The sequence below is a fragment of the Chelmon rostratus genome, chromosome 12, assembly GCF_017976325.1.
Source record: "Chelmon rostratus isolate fCheRos1 chromosome 12, fCheRos1.pri, whole genome shotgun sequence".
Classification (NCBI taxonomy): Eukaryota; Metazoa; Chordata; class Actinopteri; order Chaetodontiformes; family Chaetodontidae; genus Chelmon; species Chelmon rostratus.
Genome location: NC_055669.1, coordinates 26,735,478 through 26,756,494, shown reverse-complemented (window position 1 = coordinate 26,756,494; position 21,017 = coordinate 26,735,478).

Below are 21,017 nucleotides of genomic sequence, written 5' to 3'. Positions count from 1 at the left end.
TTTTAAAGGTGCTCCATATATAACATCAGTGGTCTTCTATATAAGATCAATATCACTACTTACTGGGTTCAATGGTTAATCTGGTTCCACTTCCAAAGATGATTTTAAATCCACCTCCAGTATTCACACAACATGAAGCACCAGAACACAAACTGAGCAGTGACGAACTGAACCAAACTTCATTTAGAAAACTGGAAACTTAATTTTACACTTAAATATTTAAATTTAATTTTAAAATTGCTGCTTTTAAAAGTTAAATCACATTTAGCCAGTTCATCTCATATAATCATCATTTTTACATTTGAGACTAAGAATCTGCTTCATTCATTTCAAATAAATGTACCATATATATCATTAAATGTAAATGTTTCCATTTACTGTACAGCAGAGACATTAAAGGGACTTCTGTGTCTCGACTGTAGTTTTATGTATTTCTGTAAAACTTAAAATGAACTTTAAAGATGCTGCATATGAATCATGTTTATGATCTATATCAGTACTTACTGGCTTCAATGGTTAATCTGGTTCCACTTCCAAAGAACATCTTATTTTGATTTGATCCAGTCACACAACATGAAGCACCAGAACACAAACTGAGTGCCAAACTGAACCAAACTCCATTCACAAAACTAAAAATTAAAGCTTGAATTTCCTTTAAATGAGTAGTTTGTTTTAGTGATGCTTTTCTTAAATACTTGATTGGATGATGTGTTTGTCATGATTCATCTTGTTAAAGCTCTTAAAAACTTTTAATAACACCACAAACGCAGCATCATGCAGATTAATTATAATAATTCTAATAAAGTTTTCTTCATTCATGGAAAGTAGACTATTTGGAGATACAGGTTTTCTACCTGACAGAGTTCCTGTGCACTATTTTGTACTTTGTGCTGATTTTACAAGTCTGAAAAGTTGAGCAAGTTATTTTACTTTGGCTTCTTATTTGTTGTTTTTACTGCTGTGAAATGAAGGTAAAGTTTCCTTTCAGAGACGCTTCATTTTGATCATGTTCAAATTCTATTTTAACACTTACTGGGATCAATGGTTAATCTGGATCCACTTCCAAAGATGATCCTTTCATTTCCAGCATTCACACAACATGAAGCACCAGAACACAAACTCAGCAGTGACAAACTGAACCAAACTTCATTTAGAAAAACTATATTTTTACATTACAGTCTTCTGTCCAGTTAAAAAGTCATAATGTTCATTAAAAGTAATTTAAATTAATATATAACTGTTTCATTGTTCATGCTTTTGATTAATGAATTGATGAATTTATTATTTTGATCAAGACAATCTTTGGACAATTTCTGCTTATAAACTTGTTGAAATTTTTGTTTTATCCATTTAATTTTTCAGGTTTTTTAAAAACTGTTTTCCTCCTGAGAACAAAGTTTTACTAAATTATTTTCTGTTTGGTGCTGATTTTCTGAGTCTGATGAATCAAATTTGACATTGACTGAACGAAACACTGAAGAGACACTGAACGAAATTTGATGTAATCCTGTAAACTGTTTTACTTTTAAAGATGCTCCATATCAATATTGATTATGATCTATATCAGTACTTACTGGCTTCAATCGTTAGTCTGGTTCCACTGCCAAAGATGATCTTATTTCGATTTGATCCAGTCACACAACATGAAGCACCAGAACACAAACTCTGCAGTAACAAACTGAACCAAAGTCCATTTAGAAAACTGGAAACTTAATTTTACACTTAAATATTTGAATTAAATTCTAAAATCGCTGCTTTTTTCAAGGTCAAATTAGATTTAGCCAGTTTATCTCATATAATCATCATTTTTACATTTGAGACTAAGAAGCTGCTTCATTCATTTCAAATAAATGTACCATATATATCATTAAATATAAATGCTTCCATTTGCTGTACAGCAGAGACAAAGGGACTTATGTGTCTCAACTGTAGTTTTATGTATTTCTGTAAAACGTAAAATCAACTTTAAAGATGCTCCATATGAATAGTGATGATGATCTATATCAGTACTTACTGGTTTCAATCGTTAATCTGGTTCCACTGCCAAAGATGATCTTATTTTGATTCACACAACATGAAGCACCAGAACATAAACTCTGCAGTAACAAACTGAACCAAACTTCATTCAGAAAAACAGAGCTTCTACATGAGAGACTTCTGTCCAGTTAGAAAGTCGCTATTTTCATGAAGAGCAACTGATGATTAATGTACGTTATAAATAAAATGTAGATGGTGACATTTACTGTCCAGTAGAGATATTGAACAAACTGTTTTACTGTTCATGCTCTCGATTATTCATTGATGACTTGATTATTATGATCAAGACAATCAGCAGCTATTGCTCATTAAAACTTGTTTAAATTAGATCATTTCTCATTTTTGACTTTTGTTTTCTTAGTTCCTGACATTTTGGAGATACAGGTTTTCCACCTGACAGCAGTGTCATATACTGAATTAATTAAATCAATTCTTAAATTTCCATGTGCCAGTTTCTCAAATCCTTCAGCAATTTTTCAGTATTTTTCATTGCAATATATTTGTATAAATGTGCATATACATAGTCATCTTTTTATTTTGTATTTTCTTATTTCTGCTGCCTTTGCTGTTGCTGCTGCCTGTTACACCCACATTTCCCCATCTGGGCATTAATAAAAAAAAAAAAATCTTTTAGCTACTCTTTTCTGATGATTATGATTTTTTTTTAAAGACGCTCCATGTATGACAGCAGTGGTCCTCTATATCAGTACTTACTGGGTTCAATGGTTAGTCTGGTTCCACTTCCAAAGATGAGCCTATTTTGATTTCCAGTATTCACACAACATGAAGCACCAGAACATAAACTCAGCAGTGACGAACTGAACCAAACTTCATTTAGAAAATGATTATTTTTACGTGTCAAACTTTTGTCTGAATGATTGCTCTACTGTCACAACAATAACTTGCTATTTGTGCATTAAACATATATTATATGACTGTTCATATATGATGAATAAAATTTAGATGCCATACGTACGTACAGTTAACTTTCCTTAACAAATTGTTCTAACAATAATGTTTGTTTGACATTAATGATATTCATTCTGATATCAGTACTTACTGGGTTCAATAGTTAATCTGGTTCCACTTCCAAAGATCAGTTTAGTTGCAGCTCCAGTATTCACACAACATGAAGCATCAGAACACAAACTGAGCAGTGACAAACTGAACCAAACTCCATTTAGAAAAACTATATTTTTACATTACAGTCTTCTGTCCAGTTAAAAAGTCATAATGTTCATTAAAATAATTGAAATTAATATATATCTGTTTCATTTTTCATGCTTTTGATTAATGAATGATTTATTGTTTTGATCAAGACAATCTTTGGACAATTTCTGCTCATAAACTTGTTGAAATTTTTTGTTTTATCCATTTAATTTTTCATGTTTTTTAAAAACTGTTTTCCTCCTGACAAAAAAGTTTTACTAAATTATTTTCTATTTTGAGCTGATTTTATGATTCTGATGAATCAAATGAATCATTTCTTTGCTGTCTGCAGCTGTTCACTCATCAAACAGTCCAGATAACAACACATTTTTTTCTGTTATGCTGGTTTTGTAAATACTTACATAAAACATTGTAACTTTTGCATTTAAACATGTTTCATATGAATAATGTTTATGATCTCTATCAGTACTTACTGGCTTCAATGGTTAATCTGGTTCCACTGCCAAAGATGATCTTATATATACTTCCAGTATTCACACAACATAAAGTACCAGAACACAAACTCAGCAGGTATACTGAACCAAACTCCATTCAGAAAAACAAGAATTCTACATGAGAGACTTCTGTCCAGTTAAAAAGTTGCTATTTTCATGAAGAGTAACTGATTATTCATGTACGTTATGAATAAAATTTAAATGGGGGCATTTACTGTCCAGTTGAGATATTAAACAAACTGTTTTACTGTTCATGCTGTCGATTACAGAATTGTCAACATTTTCTGGACACTATTTTTAATTAATTTTAATTATATCATATTATTGCTAAGCAAAACACTTTTTCTATTTTTTCTAAAATTCATTGTACATAGGATAGTTTTTTTTTATTTTTAAATTATTTTTTTGTTTGTTTCTTATTTGCACCTTTCAATGCTATTTGCACCTCCAATCAGCAGTTTCTGATCAATAAAACTTGTTTAAATCAGAAAAAATTTCAATTTTAATGTTTACTAAAAACTTTTTTACTTCCTGAGATTTTGGAGATACAAGTTTTCAACAGTGCTATATACTGAATTATTTCTTATTTTGTGCTGCGTTCATGAGCCTGATGAGTGAAATCAATAATTTCCATCACAGTCAGCAGCTGCTCTCTCACCACTGAGCCAAACAACGTTTCATCTTTTCGTCTGCTCTTCTGGTTTCGTTTGTATTCCTCTAAAAAACATTTATGGTTTTCTATCATTTCCATTTATTTCTGTACTCACTGGGTTCAATGGTTAATCTGGTTCCTCTTCCAAAAATGATCTTATATCCACTTGCAGAAGTCACACAGCAGGAAGCACCAGAACACAAACTGAACCAAACTTCACTGAAGAAACAAGATATTTAATATTGAGAATTCTGGAAAGTCTGTGTTTTTTATGATAAATATTTCTATATTGATAAAATGTGAATGATGATATTGCATTATTTAATGTACATGGATTAAAGTGAATGATTAGTGTTTATGACATGATCATTCTGATTATTGATTATGATCAAGAGAATATTTCAACAGTTTCTTTGGTTTTCGCTGTGTTTTTGTCTGAGAGATTATTGTCCAGTTGAAAAGAGCAGAAACATTAAACAGTTTTATCATGAAGCTCTTGATCAATACGCTGGTGTTTGTTATGAACATGTCTACCTGAAAGCTGACGTATTTATGATTTACAGATTATTATGATTTGTTTTTAAAGATGCTCCATGTATGACATCAGTGGTCTTCTATATAAGATCAATATCACTACTTACTGGGTTCAATGGTTAATCTGGTTCCACTTCCAAAGATGATTTTAAATCCACCTCCAGCATTCACACAACATGAAGCACCAGAACACAAACTGAGCAGTGACGAACTGAACCAAACTTCATTTAGAAAACTGGAAACTTAGTTTGACACTTAAATATTTAAATTCAATTTTAAAATCGCTGCTTTTTAAAAGTTAAATCACATTTAGCCAGTTTATCTCATATAATCACCATTTTTACAGTTGAGACTAAGAATCTGCTTCATTCATTTCAAATAAATGTATGATATAATACTGATTATAATTAAAAGTACATTTTGACATATACTGTGCAGCAGAGACACTGAATGACAGCTGATGTGTTCCTGTAAAACTTTGTAAACTGTTTACTTTAAAAGATGCTTCATGTGAATATTGATTATGATCTATATCAGTACTTACTGGTTTCAATCGTTAATCTGGTTCCACTGCCAAAGATGATCTTATTTTGATTCACAGTCTTCACACAACATGAAGCACCAGAACACAAACCCTGCAGTAACCAAGTGAACCAAACTTCATTCAGAAAAACATTATTTTTACTTTGGGGACGTTTGCCTGAATGAGATCTTTCTGTCCAGTTCAAAAGTCGCTGTTTTCATTGTTCACTGATTATTAATGTATGTTCTGAGTAAAATGTAAATGGGGGCTTTTACTGTCCAGTAAAGATATTGAACAAACTGTTTTACTGATGACTTGATGATTCTGATGACTTGATAATATGATCAAGATAATGTTTAAACAATTGTTCATTTTACAGATCTAGTCTAATCAAGTTTTTGTTTTTTTTTACTTTATTTATTTTCTTATCTGGTTTTGTACATTTTCACATCAAACACTACGTTTAAAGATGTTTCATATAAATATTTATGATCTCTATCAGTACTCACTGGCTTCAATGTTTAATCTGGTTCCACTTCCAAACACAATCCTTCGATTTCCAGCATTCACACAACAGGAAGCACCAGAACATAAACTCTGCAGTGACGAACTGAACCAAACTTCATTCAGAAAAACATTATTTTTGCTTTGGGGACGTCTGAATGGTTCCATTGTACTCACAACATAAGCTGCAGTTCATGTTGACTTTACAGTAAAGATACGGAATGAAGTGTTTTCACGATGAAGCTGATTGATTAAGATGATGCATTTATTCTTCTTCACTAAATCCTGTTTTTAAACCGAGCTCTTTAACTTTAAATGTCCTCTGCTTGTTTTCCGACACTCACATTTTCACCACAGTACGTAAACGATTCCACTTACTGTCGCTAACGAGCAGTTTGGTGCCGCTTCCAAAGATCATCTTGTTCGCTGCAGAGCCGAGATTCACACAGTCTGAAGCCTCAGTCGTCAAACCTCACTGACGAAATGATCCAAAAACTGAACTCAACGAATGATTTCCATCACTGACAGCAGCTGCTGGCTCACCAGAGACGTCTCTCACGGATGAATTTTATATAAAAACAGATGAAGTCGAAGATGAGTCTAACTGGACTGAACCACAGAACCAGAACCAGAACCAGAACACGAGTTTCTCACGTCCACCAAACGTCACACAGCCGAACAGCAACAACACAGATTTCACAACAGGTGAAATGGAGGTCAGGGGTCAGAGGTGACGGCTCAAACACGACAGGGGAAAATGCATCAAAGGCATCAAATTCAAGTTTTCTGATATTTCATGAAATTTGCTTTTAAAGATTCTCATTATGAACAATATTTATCATCTACGTCAGCACTTACTGGGTTCAATCCTTAATCTGGTTCCACTTCCAAAGACGATTTTATCCAAACCAGTATTCACACAACATGAAGCACCATAACACAAACCCCAACCAAACCTCATTCAGAAAACAGCCATTTTTGAATGTGCCTGTGCTGTTAGAACATCCAGTCACCTTCTGCTTAAAACGTGTTTCGTATCATTCTGAACATGAATGAGCTGAATGATGTTAATGCTGTTGAATAAAGTCATCAGTTACTCACTGCTGTCAACAATCACTGAGGTTCCTTCTCCAAACAAAACCTTCCGTCCTGCAGCTGATCTGTTCTTAGAAAAAATCTGACTGCAGATCAGTTCAGCAGGAACAACTTCAAACGGCTTCACATGATTATTTTCTCAACTTGTTGATGAACTCAGAGTCACTGAGCTGAGAATCAGAGAGCAGGAATCATTCCTATAATGTTATTGATCTGATATATTGATCCATCATTTCTCGGAGTGAATCAGCAGTTTGTTTTCGTCGTATTTGCAGTAAAACTTCAGTTTTTAATGACTTACTGTTTCATGTTTCGTGTCCGTCTTGTTTTTTAGGATCTCATGACCACGCTGAGAAGATTCTTCTCGCTTTTATATCTTCAAACAATTTACAACCCAACTTCATTAATTAAACAGAATGTGATCACCTGCTGATCCTTTCTGATTGTGATCACATGACCTAATGGACTCAGGAACAGAAAACTGTCACTGATTGATTCTGTTGGTTTGTACCTAAATGAACAAGAACAAATCGAACTCACTGGACTCGACCGTCACTTTGGTTCCAGAGCCAAACAGGATTTTGTTGAAGCCTCCAGTTTTCACACAGTGTCGAGTCTCACTCCAAAAACCTCAAACTTAAAGAGCTGAGACCATCAACAATCTGACAAGAACTGAACTGAAGGTGGAGAAACATGGTGGACGGTTTCATCAGCGTCGACTCCAACATCACACAAAAAGAATTTCTAGTAAATCAGTGAGTTTCAACAGAGAAAAAAACTCAACTGTGTTCATCTAAAAACGGTGAAACGTCACAGTGACGAGATAATCTGGAGAGAATAAACCAGAGAAAGTTCCTTCAGTTACTTTAAAGAGTCACTGATGAACTTCTCTGTTTACTCTGAACTATTGAAGCTTGTGACGTCTAATCAGTCACATGAAGTCAGCCTGATTTCACCGCCTCAAACATCCAGAAGCTGAACGGAGCACAAAGACAAAGACTCACAGGAGTCCACTTCACTTCCTAACAGGATTTCATCCTCATTAAAACTCTTCTCACGGCAACACGACACCTGAGGAACACATGATGAGCAGCATCGCTCGCTGCCACTGCTTTCACTGAGACACGGCTCTGCTTTCCCGCAGTCTGTCCTCAAGCCTCTGCTTCAGTCTGAACCACAGTTTGACTATTGATCAGGAAAACTCAGGACTGATTGATCCCTCGTGGATCTGAGACTCAAACTTTGACAGAAACGAATCCTGAATACTTTGTTTCATCTTGTTTTCTGAATCAATCGGACAGAAAGCTCTTACTTGGTTCGACAGTCAGTTGAGTTCCGTCACCAAATATCATCTTCTGTCCTCCAGTTTTCACACATCAGGAAACACTTCAGCAAAAACCCTCAAACTCCAGACGAGGAACTAAAGCATGCAAAAGCTGCCGAGCGTTAATCATCAAACCGAACGGTTTCAGAGGTCCTGCTTTGGTTTTCAGTTCTGATTCAGAATCACTTTAAAAGTCACATTTTTAAGTGTTTCATTAAAAGAAAATCCTGTGAAGAGAAAAAAACTGCTGAACTGATGATGAAAGAATGATAAAAATATAGAAAAGACTCAAAACTCCCAGATCATAAACCAGGAGTTTGACTTCATGTCTCATTGTTTAGCAGATGTAGTATCAGCTGAGACGTTATCATGATCGGCGCTCTCTGGAAGCATCGAGCTTCATAAAATCTGCAGTTTTCGTTCGTCTTCAGCAGGTTTTGGTTAAAATCAGAAGAGGTGTGAACGACTCAACGTTTAACTTCATCTTCATGAAACACCTGAACCAAAGGCTCCATTTAAACTCAAACACCTTGAAACAGGTGAAACATCCGACCAGTCACTTCTTTTAAGAAGCTGATTGTTGCAGCGTAACATAAAAAACCTTCTGAACTGTTCACACGAGCAGCAGTTTGATGGAACCTCTGTTCAGTCTGCGTTCAGCAGTGAATCTCTGACTTCAGTTTTTTCTCACCAGAGTCGACGATCAGCTGAACTCCTCTCCCGAAAACCATCTTCTCTGTTCGTGTTGTCACACAGTGACGGACAGCCGACAGCAAACCTTTTACAGATCCAAACCAAACAGATCCAAACCAAACAGATTGAAACCAAACAGATCCAAACCAAACAGATTCAATCCAAACAGATCCAAACCAAACAGATTCAAACCAAACAGATTCAAACCAAACAGATTCAAACCAAACAGATCCAGACCAAGCAGATCCAATCCAAACAGATTCAAACCAAACAGATCCAAACCAAACAGATTGAAACCAAACAGATTCAATCCAAACAGATCCAAACCAAACAGATCCAAACCAAACAGATTCAAACCAAACAGATTCAAACCAAACAGATCCAAACCAAACAGATCCAGACCAAGCAGATCCAATCCAAACAGATCCAAACCAAACCGATTCAAACCAAACAGATCCAGACCAAACAGATCCAAACCAAACAGATTCAAACCAAACAGATCCAAACCAAACAGATCCAATCCAAACAGATTTAAACCAAACAGATCAAACTGAGCAGGATTAAGTTTAAGTCTTCCTTAAAGTTTAGTTCTCTGTGAATCGACTTTCAGCGGTTTTTGTTGAAATATTTGGAGTTTCTGGCGTCTTTTTTGGCGTCTTGCCGTCGATCGTTGGACTGAGCTGCTTCACTCTCACTTAAACTCAGATTTAACTGTTAATTCGACTCCTGGATCAAAGAATCACAAAAAACACAACCAGGAAAAGACGATTTGACCCATTTTCTCTGTTGATCTGATTCATTTTTCTGTTTGTCAAATTAAAGCTTTTAAGTCACGTTGTTTTCAGTTTTCACAGAACAAACTGATGTGTGAAACTCACGGCTGCCGACGGTCAGTCTGCTGCCGGATCCAAACAGCAGTTTCCCGTAACTGGCTCCGGTATTCACACCATCAGACACAGCATGACGAAAACTGAGCTGAGATCAGCTCCTCTCTGCCGTTTTTAATCTCTGATGGTTTTAGTCTAAACTGATCTGTTTTGCTTCCCTGAAGAAACTCTTGACTTCTTGTTGGTTTTATACACATTTTTACAAGCACCTATAATTTCATTATTAACCGTTAAACCATAAAATTCAGCTTCAGTGGAACGCTGAGAGCATCTGAAACCAGAGTCACATCACTTGAATGTGTTCACGCTCTTGGCCAGTTAATAATCTCGACACAATGGTAGATTTGCTTTTTTGAAGAAAACATTTAGGACTCAGTCATAGACTGAAAAATGGTCTTAAACATTTGTTTCTGGACTTATACGTCTTACCTGAGTCGACTCTCAGGTGAGTTCCTCTCCCAAAGCTCATTTTGTCTGCAGCTCCTCTCACACTGTGACTGACAGCTGACTGAAAACCTTTTAGAGCTTCTGCTGATCTCAACACAAGGTTTGAAACAGTTTCATGTTCACAGTTTCGATGATTTTCAGTTTTTAAAAACTGGAAACTGAACTTTTTGAATTTTTGTTTGCATGTTGTTGCTTCTCTCTCTCAGAGCAGCAGCTCTGAAGCAGGAATGAATGTAACCGGATCTTCTTTCTGTCATCCAGTTTAAAATAATTACAGTTTTACTGTTTAAACCAAACTTTTAAACCTGGATTAAATCATCTGGGTTTAAGAAATCTTGATGTAGTTCTCCAGCTAGTTTGTTTATTTTGGATTTCACTGACTCTAATGTTAAGACTTTATCATTTCAACCTGTGAACCACAGAACCGAATCATCGTTGATGGACTGAGATTATCCATCAGCTCGAGTCCGATGTGGCTCTAAATATCTGACGTTCTGCTCTCAAACAAAGTTTGTGGAAGTAAAAACTGGGTTTAAGCGTTACTCACTGCTTTGTACAGTCAGTTTTGTTCCTCTTGCAAACACAGTGGTGTAGCCTCCCTGCGCAGTCACACTGACATACACAGCTCAACAAAAACCAGTACGAACCACAGGCTGGACTGGGAACAGCGACATCATCTATTAAAACTGGATTTCTTTGAGACGAACCAGCGAAGCAACGGTGGTTTATTGACCGACCTGCCGACACGACGAGCTTCACGCCGCCGCCGAACATCAGTTTGTTTCCAGTTCCATACACACCGCCACACACACTCATGCACAAACCTCACACACACACTTACATAACAATATCACTCAGGATGTTCAGTACAGAAGCTCAAATGTTATGAACGACAATATTCATGTTCATGTATTCATGTGACTTTTTAAATTGAAATCAAGATGTTCTATAATGTAAAAGAAAGATTTTGACTTCGCATCTCGTAATTTTGGCTTTTAAAATGGCATTAGCTCAGTTCTGAATGAATAAATCTCATAATTCTCATTTATTAAATCACAGTTTAGACTTCTCAAGACGAGATTTGTTTCTTTTCATGATCAGATTTTTCTTGTTTTTCCTGGAGGGAATCTGCTTCCATACATTTAGGTTTTTTCTTGCTTTAATTTCTTTAAATTTTTTATTCTTTTTTTTTTTTTTGCTTTGGCATTTATAATAATATCAGCTTGTTTATTGTATTGTTTGTTGTTGTCCATGCAGCTGATTGAGCATAGATTTATCTGAATCATATTCTTTATTATTATTAATAATATTTTATATTCTGTCTGTTCTTATTGGTTTTTACACAATTTAAAACTGGTTTGATCCTTCTCTCACTTTCTTTTAACTTTATCTTTATCGTTATTATTTAATAGTTTGTCATGAGTTTATGTATTTTTTTGTATTTTTGCCTCATAGTCAAAACAAGATGCAATAAACTCAGATAAAAAGACAAATGAAGAATGGAAAATGTTCCTCTTACCAGTTTCAACGGTCAGTTTGGTTCCACTGCTGAAATAGATTCTGGTTCCTGCCTGATTCTTCACACTGTAACTCACACTGTGACGAATACTGCTGCGCCTCCTTTTATCCACTTTCACGCTGTTTTTATCCATCAATCTGTTTTTAACATGAACTTGTTCATTGTAATATTTCATGTTGTGCAGCTGATGTTTCACACAGTTTTTCTGCTGTATGTTTCTCAGTTTAAACCAATTTGAACCTGTTTTAGGTTTGATTTTAACTTTGAATTCATCATTACTCATCAGGAATTTCCTAATTTTAGAATAACTGCTGTAGAGTCCAGTTCAGTTTGTAGCAATCAAAAACTAAAAAACTGTAATAAACCAAAAGTAAATGACAAATGAAAAAGTTCTACTGATACATTATAATTATGAACGCATGAAAAATGTTCATTTTACCAGATTCAACAGTCAGTTTGGTTCCGCCGGCGAAGTGAAGTTTGAGTCCCTGATTGTTCACACTGTGACGGATGCTGCTGCAGAAACCCTCAGTTTACTTTGAGTGTTTGTTACTCTCAGCTCATCTGCTGCTTTTTACACTTTCATCCAGTTTGACCCTGTTTTTAGTTGTACATTCACTCTGCAGTCTGCATGTGTCCAGGTCAGTTTGCGTCGACCAAACAAAACAGATTAAACTGAGCTAAAATGACAAATGAAAAACTTCTTTTGACACATTTTAAAGTGTGAAAGCATGAAAAATGTTCATCTTACCTGTTTCAACAGTCAGTTTGGTTCCATTGCCAAAATAAACTCTGTTTCCTCCCTGATTGTTCACACTGTGACTCACGCTGTGACGAATACTGCTGCCAGGAACAGTATCCCATCGTTGTGTCTGTTTTATTTCTACACTAGATTTTCTCGATCTGGACACACTGATTTGTGATGGTTGTTTGAAACAGCTCCACACTAACACGTATTGTTAACTGAATCTTTTCATAGGACGTAGCTTTGATCATCTAACAAAGACTAGAAGTGAGATCTTCCTCTACAGCAGGTAGTCATCAGCATACATCAGCAATTCCCGCTCTGGTTTTTCCGAAATCAGCAGCTTTGTTTTCATCTTTAGGAATCGGTCGTGTCTCCTAGAAACTACGTTTATATACAAATTATTTTCAACAGCAAAGACGTTCTGAAAGGACCGTAATGCCGACCGAACTCTGTTTTCTGTTACCTGGCAAGTCACAAAAATGGTCACCATCCAGTGACTGCAGCATGATTCAGCTCTTTCATGGTTCTCGCAGGGAAAAAGATCTGCTGTGTTTTAATACAAAGTCAGCAGATACATAAGATTTTTATTCATATTTATCTGAACTCAGGATCTTTCCCTGACCTGAACCAGAGTACTTTTGTTACCTGAACCTGACCACAGTCTGGATGTCTCCAGCAGGACTCAAACAAACGCTGACTCTGAACATAATCATGTTTGTCAGCACAACATAATTCTGAATGCCAGTCATATAACTTACAGGAAAAAACTCACCCAGTGGCTCCTCCACACTGACTGAGAGTCGACTGTGTCTGTTTGAGGGTCCACTTCCTTTAAAGTCCACATCTCAAGACCACAAGCATCGCTGAGTTGATGGGGCAGCAGTCTCTGATAAAAACAGTCTGAATGACCTGTGTATTCATCGGCCCTCTGCATCCCATAATCCAGTTCAGGAGGGTCTCAACTCAAGCATCGCCTCCTTCAAACTGATGTGACCTGAAATCTAACAGGCAGAAACCAATAATATAAACGCCATGTCACAGTGAAGAATGAAGAGAAATCAAATGACAGTTACGGCCTGACGATCAGGCTATAAAACAGTATCATCTGCATAGAGACGGACTGACAATCATGGCCAGTTTGATCCCTGTGGCTCAGATAAGGTGCTTGTTGGATCTTTATTCTGAAACTGAGACATTCTCTACATTCAGCAGGATGAGGCGTTGACGTCATGTCCCTCTGTGGTTCTTCTGCAGAGAGACTTGTGTCATTATTGTCATCAGCAGACTCGAGCTTTAGTACCTGTTGGTGTGATGAAATCCTCGTGGATCCCTGCTGGTGATCGACAGATTCGACTCCTCTTCAGCTTCTTCTCTGAGATAAAAACTCCTCCAGGAGTAAGTTTATAGTTTCTGTAACCGACAGGAAGGAATGAGCAGAACTGACGTGACCTGTTTGTGAACCAAACATCACCTGCGGCCTATAAAAGCATCAGTCTGAGAGGAAACTCTGAGTATTTTATATTCCTGCTGTTCGTTCATGTAACAGAACAGCAGTTTCTCCACATGGACGCAGATGATACTGTTGTTTATCTCATAGACTCATTTCATCATTTGCACCCACAAACTCGTGTCCAACATTAAAGGATCACTGTGTCGTTTTCAGACTGAAAGCAGCGAAAGGTTGGTCCGTCTCTCAACACTGTTTCACTTCCTGTCTGTGGCCCTTTGGTTCCTACTGAAGATTTAAAATACCTCAAACACAAAGTTTCATTTTCTTACTCAGACAGAACAAAATACAGCAACTGTTGGGACTATTTTCAGCAGCGGATGAACCCACATTTGGTGCTGTAGTGAGTGTTTTTGGCAGCAGGACAGTGTGTGTGTGTGTGTGTGTGTGTGTGTGTGTGTGTGTGTGTGTGGGACTGAGTCAGAATAAACTACAGTGTGTGTTGATGGTGATGAAGGAACGTGTGTGTGGCTCACTGATGGCTGTCAGTAGTTTGTGGACAGCAGTGGAGCTCTGGTGTGTTCAGGTGCTGCTTGTAACTGTGTGACTGACCTGGGCTGTGCTGACCAGCCAATCACTGTGCAGACGTCAGGCTGTCTGGCAGTCTGGTACAGACTGATACTGAATGGCTATAGCATGCTAGCTAGCATGTATATGAGATGTTTGATGGTTTGTATTAACTTTCTAGAGACATTTCTTGGTCGAAGAAAATCAATATTATTTTTATATTCTATCTGATGACGTTTTTGAGGTCAAGGGATCCACAAGAGTTAAAGGTATTGCCAGGCCGGGACTCAGATCAGGACTCAGACGCAGAGATTTGAATTCACAGATCTTTATTAACTCAACCCAAGTTCCACTTCGCTGAGTGTCAAACAAATAGGCTATATAAATTATACGAGGCACAAAGGCTATAACTAGGAATATCAAAGATAAGAAGCTAACAAAGAACACAAAACGCTCACTAAGAGGATAACTATAGAAAACACTATGAAAATAAAATAACAAACGAAATTCACTCCGAACGGAGGAAAACTCGAACTAGGATTAGCGAAACTAGGTAAGGAAAACTAAGAAATCAAATACACTCCTAAAAAACGGAGGAACCAGAATATAAACACAAAAACAGAATCAACAGAAAATCACTCTAATAAGAGGAAAACAATTTGGCTAAGGTCCATGACAGGAAAATAAATCAGAAACTAGGATATCAAAGTTACAAAACAAAAACACTCACGAGGAGGAAACAAGAGCTTACGATACAAGACTGTGGCTGTGGCAAGGACAAACGGGGAAGACAGGCTCGGGTGAATTGCCGATGGACAAAGACACACTGGCACAAGACAAGAGAGACGCAGACTATTTAACACATGGAGGGTAATCAGGAACAGGTGGAGACAACAGGTGATCAGGGCGGACACACGGGACACATGAGGAAGGCAAGTGCTCTGAAACGAGAGGAGAGTTAGACCTTCAAAATAAAACAGGAAATGACAAGACAAAAACCCCATGATGAGACAGACCTCACCGCGGTGTGACAGGTATTAATTAGCTCCAGTACCTGCTGCAGGAAGCAGCAGGTAAAAACAAGCCCAAGCTCAGATTCAACACCCAGACGAACCAGCCATGAAGTCTCAAGTCCTGAAAAGAATAAACCAATGAGGTGAGCCTGCTGTTTCTGAAGCAGATCTCATTCCATTTCTTTCTTGGTAAAGTTGCAGGTTTTTTAAACAGTTTTGGGTTTGATATTTGCAGACGACTCATTGACACAATGACGAAAACAGCTTCAGTCCACCAGAGGGCAGCCTCTCTCTGCTGGAGCTCAGCTTTGTCTCCGGGACTCGATGGACTTCACTGTTAAAACTAAATGAAATGAAGCAGAATCATATTTTCATGTTGTCTCTTCTCAGATGGAAATAATGTGATGAACCTGCATCTGTTTTTTGAACATCTGTTATGCCCCTGGTCTAGGGGTGCAGAGGCACAACACAAAGAAAGGTGGACGAGAAATTACTATAGAAAACAGGCAGTTTATTGCCAACAAAAATCGTACTTTTTATAATTCACAGATAAATTTACAAACCAAATGGACCATCAAAAGAAGCCTGGCTTCAGGGTGGACTAATGGCCAAAACAACAAACAAAACAAGCTATCTAAGAACCCCAAAAAAGTAACTAAACCTAAATTTCACGTCTTTGTCGGGGGAGATTTACATACTGACAGATTGATGTGCAGCAGAAGCTGCAGTAACCGTTCCTCCCTGCAACAAAACCTTCTCGTGGATAAAAAACTAAAGACATAAAAGCCAAAAGTAAGACCAGCAGGCACAGGTGAAGCAGAGCCGGACTGAGCCGGCTGAACTTTACATGGTTGAAAAAGAAAAAGCTTTACCAACACTTCCAGTACAGTCACATTTTTGGACGAGAAGTCTGCTGTTAATGGAGTTAATAAGCTTTTAAAATCTGTCATTTAGTTTCATCGTTGACTCAAAGCAGAGTTTAACGAGTTCAATGTTTCACAGCAAACACAGTGTGAGAGTCGAGCTGCGAAAACCACAGCGGACGACTTCCTGCTGCTGGTTCTTCCTGTTTGAGCTTTATCTGCTGCTCACATTTGACTGTTGCCATGGTTTCAACTTCCTGTTGAAATGTGGTTTCAACTGATGAAGCTGCTGCACTGAACACCAGCAGACAGACAGACAGACAGAGACAGAGAGACAGACAGAGAGACAGACAGACAGACAGAGAGAGAGACAGAGAGAGAGACAGAGAGAGAGACAGAGAGAGAGACAGACAGACAGAGAGACAGAGAGAGAGACAGAGAGAGAGACAGAGAGAGAGACAGACAGACAGAGAGACAGAGAGAGAGACAGAGAGACATTCTGTACATATGAAGACACGAACAGTTGAACCACTGCAGCTCAAACTTTATTAGAAATAAAACAGGTAACATGTCAACCTGGAGGCCCAGAAGCTGATCAAAGGTGGAGCAGAGACTGAACTACGTCACGCTGACATCAGAGTTCAATAATCAAACAACAGTTCAGAAAAACAGACGATTCATTATCAAAAAGAAAACGAACAAAAATCCTCTACGTAGAATCACATCACCTGACAGGAAGTCCTCAATGTGTCTGTGAGACAGCAGGAGACAGATAGTGAGACAGTGACACAGCTTTCATTTCGTTTATCTACGGGACAGCGAAAGCACGTTCCTACGGTGTCCCCGAGGACAAAACAAGAGAAGAGAAACAGCGCTCCCAATTCAACGAAGCACCGAACACCTGAGGACAGCAACAGGTGTCCTCTGTGCTGGACTGTCGGTGTCTTCAGTACTGACACATCACATCTGTCCTCTCACCTCCTGTCTTCAGTGTCTTTGTGAATTCAGAGCACATTTCTCAGATGTCACACTGTTGATTTTCTCTTTTTATTTTCAATGTGCTTCAGTTTTTCTGTCTCCAGAGAACATTTTTCTTAATGTCTGTCTTCTCACTCAAGACAAAAAAACAAAATTAAATGTTTATGCTTCACTTTCACAAACCTGATTCCAGAACAGCTGTGACGCTGTTAAAAACATCAGTAAAACAGGACGTGATCGCCTGCTGACCCTGAAAACAGCACAAAGTCAATATATTTACTGTTTGAGCTCATCAGCTTCGTTGGTTTTTGTTTATTTGGTTTATTTCCTGATCTTCTTCGTGTTCTCACTCCTCTCTGTGTGGACGTATTTCATTAAGATCATCAATAATGAGAATAAACTTTCTTTATATTTATACAAAGAGATGCAGATCAAAGAGATCACATGACCAAAAACATGTGATCTGAATCCAGAAATGAGATCAATAAAAAGAGAAATTCTGCAGCTTCATGTTTATGATCATGTGACTGCGGCTGAATCAAACATACAGAAAGACACGTGAACACAACGACAGCTCACGCCCCCGATCAATCGGTCAAGGAGGAGGAGGAAGAGGAGCAGGAGGAGGAGGGGGAGGAGCAGGAGGAGCAGGAGGAGGAGGAGGAGGAGGAGCAGGAGGAGGAGCCGGCCTGGTCTCAGTGTTAAAGGAGCACAGCTCTGATGGTGAGGATGGTGTTGAAGGCCAGAGTTTTGATGAAGATCACTCTCACTCCGTTCATCACCAGCAGGAAGAAGTTCAGCTTCGCTGCCTCTGCAGGAGAGAAGAAAAGCAGACGAGTGACCGACAGCTTCCTGTTCTGATGCTGGAAGAAACAAACAAGCTGAAGCCAAACAGGGAACGCTTCAACACTCCACGCTGCTGTCAGCATCCAGCAGGGCGCTCAGGTGTGTCCCGTCACTCACCTGGACGGGGCTCGGTGCACAGGTCGACTGCATGGTGAAAAACAGAAAACACATCAGTCAGACACTCAGTAAGAAATATCGATAATTATTCTCAACATTCAACGTCTGAATGAATAATTAGTGGCACGAGGCAACGCTCGAGCCACTATTGTGATCCTGCGCGTTTTTTCTTCCCATTTTTCATCTTCCGCCAGAATTTCGGCGCGTAACTAGTCCCGCAGCTTTGAGAAATCGGGAATGGTGTGCTTTGTCTTTTATAGCTCTTTCGTCAATAATTCACAAAGTTATACGCAAAAAACTGTGAAGAATTTCCCATAAGAAATGAATGGGGACATTTCCTCAAATTTCAGCCTTTTTCAAGTTTCCGCTGCCTCGCCATACTTTCTCCCAGAGACTTCATTCAAACTTTAAAACGCAGATAATTTTGTCGGCTCAAAATGAAGCCCAGCACATTTTTTGATATCTCTTATGGTTTTCGAGCTATGACCATCTGAAGACCATAAAGTTTCTCAAAAAATGCTCAGAATTTCTCCCCCTAGAGTGGATGACATCATCAGTTAGAGTGAAAGAGCCAGTGAGAAATCGCCTGAAATTTTTTTCTAAAATTGCTGTAAAATCCAAACGGTGAATAGGAGACACAAAATTTTTGGATCTTTTTGTAGACAAACCTTTCTTCTCTCGTCAAAGTTAAATTTTAAAGGGTTCGCCCCCACCAAATTTAAATAAAGAGGGATCTTGCACCAGCTGCCCTGTTCTGCTGCTCCATTTAAACCCACACAATCTCCTGTTTTCTGACTCGCAGCCTGCCGGAGTGTGTCTTTTTAAATCGACCATTTAGTCATTTTTCTAAAGAATATCTGGACATAAAACACACGTACATCTGGCCCAGACTTGTCTGCATCTCACAGTGTCATCGGTTTTTTGATAACAGCTACTGTTTTGTCACAATCACAAGTTGTTCAGAAGAAACCGACAGCGAAAAAAACAGGAACAGGTAAAAAGTGGCAGAGATCGAGAGGTATTTATCAGCAGGTGGGGCAGAACTTACACACGTACACACATACACATTCAGACACACATATACCAGACACATCTCCATGTAGGAACTGGTTGGGCTGCTTGTTCAAAATACTTGGGACAATTTGATAAATGTGTTGTTCAAGCAGACAAACACACACAAACAGACGAAGACACACACACACACAGTCACACACAAATACAGCTAAATACACACAGACAGCCTCATATACATAGACAGACACAACGCTGTTAGCTCTATTAGCGCCACTGGCATTAGCTCCGTTAGCGCCGTTAGCACTATTAGCACTGTTAGCTGTTAGCTCCGTTAGTGTTAGCTCTGTTAGCTCTGCTAGCATTAGCTCTGTTAGCTCTATTAGTAAAAGGAAACTTTGGATGATAATAGAGATGGTTCATTTCCATTAACTTCATTCATGTTTAGTTAAAAAGACCAGCAGCCCCCTCGTGCCACTGTCAAAATTTTGGCGGTGCCAGAAATGTCTAGTCCTAATAATTATTAATATTAATATAATTAATATTATCTATGTAACAAATACTGACTTGGTATCAATCAATAATCAATATTAAAGAACTCTAATGAATCATCCCCCACAGCAACAGAACATGTGAATTCATCACATTTCAACCACCTCACATGTTCCCACGACTCATAATAAAGACACATGTGACTCAGACTGTCTGAGGGTTTTAGACATCAGAAGTTTATTCAGTAAGAACATTTTCTGTTAATTATCAGACTGTTTGTAAATTCTTATTAGAAATAATAACATTTATAAAAATGTAATACTGTAAGATTACACTATGATATTAATTAATAACATTATCTAATATTATTACAAACCCAGCTCCTAAGAAGTTGGGCGCTGTGTAAAAACACATCAGTCAGACACTCAGTAAGAAATATTGTTAATTATTCCCAACATTCAACGTCTGAATGAATAATTAGTGGCACGAGGAAACGCAAGAGCCACTCGCCTCTATAGCTCAAAGAGCTATAGAGGCGAGTGGCTCGAGCGTAGCTTTCTCGTCATTCGGAGCTCACGAGTGTAAAATGAGCACAGGAAGTGAGAATCAGACCAAACATTTACTAACAGTTTGAAATGGTTTAATAATGGAATTATTCTTGTGATTATTGTTACCGTAGTCATGGTCGGTCCTGGTGTTGTGCAGCTCACAGGAGCAGATGGTCTCGCTGGTGAATCCGGCGTAGAAGTAGCTTTTCGTAGTCCTGGACAGAACGGCGTTGCTGGTGCTCATATTGACTTGATGGTTCTTCATATTCAGAATCATTTCACCTTCCTTCGGACGGAAACCAGCAGCCAGACAAACCTCATCAGTCGGCTCGTCCGCTCGAACCCCCTCAGGCTGCAGAGGACTGAGGACGAACAGGATCGGGTCCACGGGGGACTGATCTGCACCCGGACAAAGAAAATGAAGCAGAGCCACGCAATTTATTGAACAGTAAAAAGCTGAAAAAAACATGCTTTCAAATATTCTTAAAACATTAAAATCTAAATCTTC